This window comes from Anser brachyrhynchus, assembly GCF_964034855.1.
Source record: "Anser brachyrhynchus genome assembly, chromosome: 5".
Lineage (NCBI taxonomy): Eukaryota > Metazoa > Chordata > Aves > Anseriformes > Anatidae > Anser > Anser brachyrhynchus.
This window is the reverse complement of record NC_137699.1, coordinates 25,071,292-25,079,826: the sequence shown is the minus strand read 5'-3', so window position 1 is coordinate 25,079,826 and position 8,535 is coordinate 25,071,292. Positions and strand designations below refer to the sequence as shown.

General features: G+C 36.0%; 1 long non-coding RNA gene across 1 annotated transcript; it reads right to left on the bottom strand.

Annotated features, from left to right (window-relative positions):
* Positions 1-2,524: 2,524 nt before the first annotated feature.
* On the bottom strand, positions 2,525-7,890 carry LOC308196686. Its single transcript, XR_013952348.1, has 3 exons — positions 7,777-7,890; positions 7,470-7,569; positions 2,525-4,553 (listed from the first exon to the last, which is right to left on the bottom strand). It is a non-coding gene; the product is annotated as an uncharacterized lncRNA (long non-coding RNA).
* Positions 7,891-8,535: the final 645 nt, after the last annotated feature.

Genomic DNA, 8,535 nt, shown 5'->3' with positions numbered 1-8,535 from the left:
AAGGGGAAAGGAGCGGAGGGGAGGGGAGTGGAGGGGAGGGGAAAAGATATGTTGGTTTTCTGGAGTGCTAAAGAAAAATTTAATGTACAAAAATGAAATCTTATGGATTGTATATTTTTGAACATGAACCTTTTCTATATCTATCCTTTCACTACTTAAATAATATATATTAAATTCATGCTATAAAAGATACATAAACTACATATTTACGTGAAACTATGGGAGAAACTATGACTAAAGAGAGGGATAGACAAAAGTGGTGAAACCTATTATCCCATATTATATGATGGATTCTCAGGGAAATTCAGTAGTTTACTACATATTGCAAAGACACAAAAGACCAGATAAGAATTCTGCTCTAGTGCGGTGCTGTTTTTTTTTTTTTTTCCTCCTGTATTTTTCCACTATTACAGTTCTTTGCTATGTCTTTTACTATTTGTTCTTCCAGTAAGGAAGTTTTGCAATTGTCTATCTCCCACCACCACCACCTTTTTTTTTTTCTTTTTCTTTTTTCAATTTTCCTGTCCTATTTTTTCAAAGGTTTTATTCTCTCTTCACTTGTAGTAATTTTATTTTTGCTGTGATGTACTTACCAATAGATGTACTTCATGCAGTATTTCAGACATTTCCAGAACAGTTGTCACATGGCTAATTATGAACGTGTAAAGGACAAGATAAATAAATCTACCAGGTATATCAGAGTTTGTCCAGTTCAGGGTTATTTCACATTAACCAACTGAACAGTAGAAACATCAGAATCTACCTACTATACCATAAATAGTATTGAAGGAACTCTTACTTTGCCCTGTTAGGGTAGTGATTCTGCCATTCTGTGCAGCCTAGTACTTCCATTGTGAGTTATGGCTACAGTGAAATAGAGCAGTTTCTTCATGATTACTCCCTGAGTAGAAGCTCTAGCATTAGATACTGTGCTTCTCCAGGTGATGTGCTTCTCCTTATGCTTCCATGAAGACTGGATTCATCTGGTCTCATAGGCAGAAATATATCCAAATGACTAATGATTTCATGTGCTTCGTTTTTCCTGTAAAAGTTTATTATTCACAAATGTGCCTATGCTTAGAATACCATTTTTCTTTAAGTCTTGGCATACAAAGTTAATATATCTAAAGACCAGGCTTTAGAAAATAATCTATTTTCCTTGCAGTATACATTTATTTTTATTTTTTTAATTGTACTGGGAGTGTCTGAAATATTTTGTACGTGCACCTACATATAAATTTGATGAATGCATTTTGAATAATCCAACATAAATCCAAGTTTAAGAGAGAGCATAATCTCGACTTTTTTTTTTTTTTTTTCAAATAGTTGAAATAGTTGCAGTATTAGGCAAGTCCAATGAAAAAATATTTAGCTGTCATTGTATATATTACATTGATAAAGAAATCTAGACACTATACGGTCTGCAATTCATCAAGTGCTTAAGTGTATATTCTATTTAAATAGCAGTGACGATTTAAATATGGTCAGGATTCAGGAGCTAGAAGTTAGTCTCACATGTTTCCAACGCATGAGCTAAAGTCCAATGAAATGTGATAAAAATATTCCCATTGACTCTGATGGACTGTAGATCAAGCTCAGGCTAACTGAAAAACATCTTGCAAATGAAAGACTTCTAGACAAAGTAAATTGCTTTCACTATGGAATTGGATTATTTTTCAGGATGTCAAATAGTAGCTACTACAATAAATGATAAATAAGATAAATTAATAAAGCAGAGCCCAGGTGCTAAAAAACAGACAAACAAACAAACAAAAAAACCAACAAAACAAAGAAACAACAACAAAAAGAAAAACAACACACATTAAATAATTTAAAGTAACTTCTTAAGTTTGATGCATTCATTGTGTGACACAGTTGAAAATTATTTAAGCTTTTAATCTTTAACTAGCATATAGACTTAAAAATAATTATTTAAAGCCTAAACTTGTGTTAAATGTTAAAATATTTGATTCCTTTTCACAGTTATAATTCTTCTCTAAATACAGACCTACTTGGCATACTAGTTGTGTATTTTATAGTTTTCAAATGAATTTTAAAAGCTTGCCTTTTCAGAGCAAAGAATCTAACCACCACACCAGGGAATCCATGCCTGCCAGCCTCTCCATATGTTCCCTACATTCATAAGCCCTCTTGCAGCAATACTTGCTTAACAAATGTAAATACAGTTCTAAACCAAGTTTTCTCTCAAATGAGCACACATCAAAGATCAGTGTCAGTGAAGAGACTTTTCCTTAGTCTATTGCTCTCCAACTTTGAACATTGCCTTATACTTAAATTTTACAAAAGTGACTGCATAAGATTAAAAAGCAGATACTACCTCAGGGCAAAAAACTGCCCCTTATATACATCTTGACTACTACCTTACTCTCTGAGTGAACCTTTTAAGACAAGCATCGGTTTTGACTTCTGTTTGTCAAGTAATACTTTGATATCACTGGACATGTTACAGGATGATGAGTGAGTCTGTAGAACAAAATATTACTCAGTGTAGTTCAGTCATGGGACTATGCATATAGAGGAGTTGCCAGTGTCTCAGATACTGGTGATCAGATACTCACAGGAGGTTTCCACTGAAATCAAAGGCTATTAATATCAGCAACTCCTTCACAGGGTTACTCAGGTAATTCTGAATTGATTCTGGGTAATAAATTAACTCTTATAACACAGGATATAACATACATAACAACATATAACATACTCGTATGTTTTTTAAATTTTGTATGGGTTATCTGGGGAATTGCAGAGGATTAAAACTTAAAACTGTATCTGGTAAAGATGTTGAAATGAAACTTCAGGATAATAAAACACCTGGAATATCATCTAACAAGAATGGCTAAACCAGTATGGTTTCTAACAATAGAGGATCAATCTGTTCAATTTCTTTGAATGAAGAAGAGAAAATCAGCTGGTATAATATATTTAGTCTTTTAAAAGGCATCTGACAAGGTCTCTTACTGTAAGCTGCTAAACCAAAATAGTCATGGGACAAGATGCAAATGTTATGTTAAGAGACCAGGAAAAAGAGAAGCAAACGACAATTTTAATCAAGAAAAAGGATTTGTTGAATATATATATATATTAATGAACAGAAAACACAGTGATAGATGAAAATCAGCAGTGATAACATAAAGAACATCTAACACAGAAGGGAGACACCGTAAGTGCTCATACCACTCACATGTTTCTAAATTAATCATAGCAGCTCAGGAAATGAACCTCAGCATCACTGAAAACAACTCGATGAAGACTTCACTTCAATGTGCAATGGTACTCACCAAGCACATACTGGATATGTGAGAGACGTCGTAGTGAATAATGTGAAATTGTGTAATACCATTATATACACTATTATTTACACATGTTTTTTTTTTTTCTCATATCTAAAATGTTGTCCATATGTAGGTCAAATGATTTCTGTGACTTTAGAAAACTTAAGAGACAATTAAGACAACAAATAGAATTTGTAAATGGAAAATACTTGTATGAAAGAGTGGAGAGATTTGGGCTTTTTTATTTTTGAAAAAAAAATGTTTTAATCAAGTTGTGTATGGAGGAGACAGTTTGAGGCTCTCTGTTTCATAACAGATGAAAATAACATTGTTCGGAAGCGGGAAGAAGCAATTAAAAATCTGTTGCTAAAAATACCTTTCCCATTTAACACATAATTGCACTGCAGAACTCACCATAAATATGTCACCAAGGCCAAAAAAACAGTGAGACTGAAAATTCGGCTGAAATTAAAAGGTATAAACAGCTAACAGATTGGTATGAGTTAAAATCTTTGCTCTTCAGCACTTAATCCAAATTCTTAACAGTCGTGATTAGGATGCAGGAAATTTGCCCTGTATCTGATTATTGCAGAGTATTATATTTACCAGATGTCATTCAGGCTGCTCATGCAGAAAGCTCAAATGGTGCAGGACACCTGTGGGCTTGGAACCCAGTGGTGAGCTTCAAAGGGCCACTGATTAGGAGTGGTAGGAATTACAATTTCCTGCTGAAGATGGAAGAACATTGTGGAAAATGAGGGGACTCATCTTCAGAAGAAGGTATGGGATGCACCGGTTTTCTTGAGAATCCCATTCCTGACCTCACAGATAACATCACTGTAGAAGAAATTTAGAGTTTGGCACATCATTTCGTTCCAAACTGTCAGCTTCATAAAGCACCCATAACAGTATTTGAAGTCTGAATGTATACATGATGATAGCCAAGTTTTGTCATCTTCCCACTAAAAAGAAGGCTGTTTCAGTGAGTTGTTTGACTTCAGAACTTTTCTTTGGATGTAGGTCAGGAAAGGGCTCCAGAGCTGAGGGAATGTGACCAGTTTGGACTGACTGGCCATTGCATAGAACTGATATTGAATGGAACTGGTCAGTGGATGACAGAGGTAAATACTGTATAATTCACACTTCAAGTGTGGTGCGAGCCATGCTGCCTCTGTCACAAGAACAGAGCAAATGGCTTGGCAAGCTCCACCATGAAAAATGGCGTTGTCCTCTCCTTGGAAAGCTGTTAACATCAAGGGGCACCTGTAAAAAATACAGGAGAAGCATTGGCTGTAATCAGTCTTCCAAAGAACCTGGATACAAGTCCAGAAAAAAATAATATATATATATTAAAACCTTTTTCTCTACATGTTGATAAAATTTAACCCAGAAAAACTCTTATTCTGAATAAATATACTTATGGCCGAACTGAGTAGGTTCTCAAAATTTTGAACTGTAAAATATGCTGAGCATATAAGCAGAAAAATCAATTCATTTTTATAATATGTAAAAAATCTGCAGTATTTAGAAAGCAAGAACATTTGCCCATGCTCACACATTTTTTGTATTTGGAAACGATCCTTTTGGTCATTAGGGCTCTCTGCAAAACAGTGGTTCATGGGTGCTCCCTACCCTGTGTTCTGCTTGCTGGGCCACCAGCTCCCTTCCTTCTGCATGCACATCACAGAGGTTACATTAAGAGTACCCAGGCGTATTCAGGACTAGTCATAAATTCTCCAGAGCTCCATTCTGTGGCCAGTTCTCTTCAATGTTTTGGTAAATGGTCTGTTTGTAAGACTCAAATGCATACTAAATTTGCAGATGATACTAAATTAGGAGCTGTTGACTCCCTCAAGGGTGGAGATACCTTGCAGAGAGAGCTTGACAAACTAGGGGGCTGGGCAATCACCAAGTTTAACAAGAACAAGTGCTGGAACCTGCAGCTTGGAAGGCAAAACTCTGGATATATCTATAGACTGGGGGATGAGAGGCTCGAGAGCAGCCCCATGGAAAGGGATCTGGCGGGTCCAGCTGACAGCAAGCTGAATATGAGCCAGCAATGTGCCCTGGCTGCCAGGAGGGCCAGCTGTACACAGGGGCACATCAGGCACAGCATTGCTAGCTGGCTGAGGGAAGGGATTGTCCTGCTCTGCTCTGTGCTGGTGTGGCCTCACCTCAACTACTGGGTGCAGTTTGGGGCACCACAATATAAGAAGGACATAAAACTATTAGAGAGTGTCCAAAGGAGGGCTATGAAGATGGTGAAGGGTCTAGCGGGGAAGACATATGAGGAGTGGCTGAAGTCACTTGGTTTGTTCAGCCCAGGGAGGAGGAGACTGAGGGTAGGCCTTATGGAGGCCTACAGCTTCCTCACAAGGAAAGGGGAAGCACTGACCTCTTCTCAGTGACCAGTGATAGCACACAAGGGAATGGCAAGAAGCTGTGACAGGGAAGGTTCAGGCTGGGTGTTAGGAAAAGGTTTTTCACCGAGAAGGTTTTTGGGCACTGGAACAGGCTCCCCAAGTAAGTGGTCAAAGCACCAAGCCTGTTGGATTTCAAGAAGTGTTTGGACAATGCTCTCAGACATATGGTTTGGTTTTTGGGTGGTCATATGTGGAGCTGGGAGCTGGACTTAATGATCCTTACAGGTTCCTTCCAACTCAGGATATTCTGTGATTCTGTATTGGCTGCTCTTAGACCTTGACACAGAGAAAGCAGAACTGTTAAAGTGGCTGATAGCTTCTATATAAAATTCAGTATGAATAAGGGTGATTGTACAAATTCTTTATATTATTAATTCTTAACTATAAGCAAAGTGAGAAAACCCTTTTCAGTGTGACCATATGGAAAAACAAATTAAGAAACTCATCCTGTGAATGCTATTGATTATATAGGTTACAGAGCAGCTACTTAAAAATAACTGCTTGTGCGCAAAGAATTGTAACTATGCCTGTGTTTGTAAGACTGGGCTCCAAACTGGAAATGTCAAATGCAGTGTAAGAAAAAATGTAGTAGTGTCACAACATCATTAAGTATTACATAATTTTATTATAAACATCATAAATCATTACTGAGCATGCTAATATATCAGTATTAATGTATTGTTATTTGCTGTACAATCAGAGTAAACAAGATAAAACTATTTTGTGGAAACCAATGCCAGCCAATAAAGAGGGTAACAAAATAACTTTAAGAAATACAGCGCTTATGGTATGTACTCTAAATCTTATGAAATAAGTTGTATCCCATCCCCCACCCCCACTCCCAGAACTGTCAAAGCAGTATATGCTTAAATTATAGTCAAAGCTCACAGTCTTGTCAGCATGGGTCCTCAGAGGATTACATTCTTTGAGGAAGTCAACCTACTTTGACTTTATGTTTCTCTAACTTTCTGAGAATCTGGAATTGCCTAAAAGACTGCCATCAGACAATTTCCAGAATAAAGATCACAGTTTTGCAGTTGTGGATCAAATTCAATTTTGATGGTAATCCATACGCCCCCTTGAGTTTGAGTAGCATAAATGTTGAGGTCAAAAAAAAAAAAAGAAAAGCAAAACTCATGGAATTAATTCCTGCCAGAACTGTTAGAATGTTAAACAATGGACCACACCCAATAATTCTTTTCAAATGAAATTTTAAACAATTGTCAAGATTCCTTCCTCAGTAAATGTAGTGCTACTGGTTGAAAAGTCTGAATAGAAAACAGTGCCTCAGCACAGCAATCAATCCTAAAATCTCACAGTTCATTTACATATGGAAATTCTTACACATTGAGTAATGACATATAGATGCACACCACTAGTTGCCCTAGCTTTCCCTGTAGGCACTGGTAGCATGCAGTGTTGTACCTTTATTCTTCCTGTGTAAGATTTATCTTAAAAGAAGAATGAAACGTGTGTTGTGCTAACAACCAACCTTCAACTCCCCAAAATGCCTTACAAACACATATCTTTGAATTTATTTTTTTTTAGTTAAAATATTGTCTTTTGAAACCTGAAAAGCTGAAATGGTGTTGAAAGTCACAAAGAATTTTTGTTGATTTTGTTGATAAATCCACCAGTATAATACTGATCTACAACGAATCACAACAAGCTTTTGCCTTCAATATTTTGTGATCTTTCACTTCCTCAAAAGCAAACATACGTATGTCAGCATAATATAGAGAGACGTTTTACTCACCTAAGGAAAACAGGTGTGCATGAATTAGTTTACAGTTGGAGGAAATCTTATGAGTAGTTAGGAAGGTCTTCAGCAACTAGATGACTTGTGATCAGTAACCCTGGATTTAGAAACAAAAATTTAAAGCAGACAATATTATTTAGAATTGTAAGTGCCAATCAATCTTATCTCTATGGACCTGATCAGCCTTTCTTTACCAAACTTTTGATAACTTTAACAGTTATCGAAAAAAATTGATCCCTTCATAAAGTTGTACTTATATCTTCAGCTGTTAATTCTGGCATGGGACAGTTTAAGTGTTACTTACGTTTCCAACATAGTTGTATCTGCATAACTGAAATACTATTTTCCTATCCATGTTTAATCTAAAAGTCTAGTAATATTACTCCTGTCAAATCTGAACAGAATTGCGAGATGGTTTTATCCACAAAAGCAGATGGTACGTCAGAATGCATTAATGATGATTGTCTCTGTGAGAAGATTAGAGAAATCAGTTGTTTCTTTTTGAAAAATGTAAACCTTTGCACAAGCACTTATCCTAATTTACATCAATGGATTTACTGGCAAAGATCTTTTCCTTTGGCAGGTTTGTGAAATATGTTTAGGATTGCAGTATGAAATATGTTTAGTATTTTTAAGTCAAACTTTTTGTAGACCGGGCCACAGTCATAGTGATATGAAAAATATAAACTTATTTTAAAGTACACATACTTTCCTTTGTTATCTGAAGAATTCTGTATTCAAAGAGAAAAACTGTCCAAAGCAAAATGTTATGTCTGAGATGAACTGAGGAAGAAATAAAAAAAATACCACAGCATCTTTGTGGTATGCTAAGTATTCTGTTGCTCTTGAAATTACCACAGTGGACTGTCCTGAAGCATCCTCTTCAATTTATTAAGTGTTGAGTTGCTAAGATAAGAATTAGTTTCTACAAACCCATCTTTAATAGTACTGAATGTTTAGCAAGTACTACTAATAGGGAAAACATACTAATATGCTCCTAAGAATAAGCAAAGTAGTATCAAATTAGTATTAGTGAAAAAAATAATAGATCTTTGCACATGAT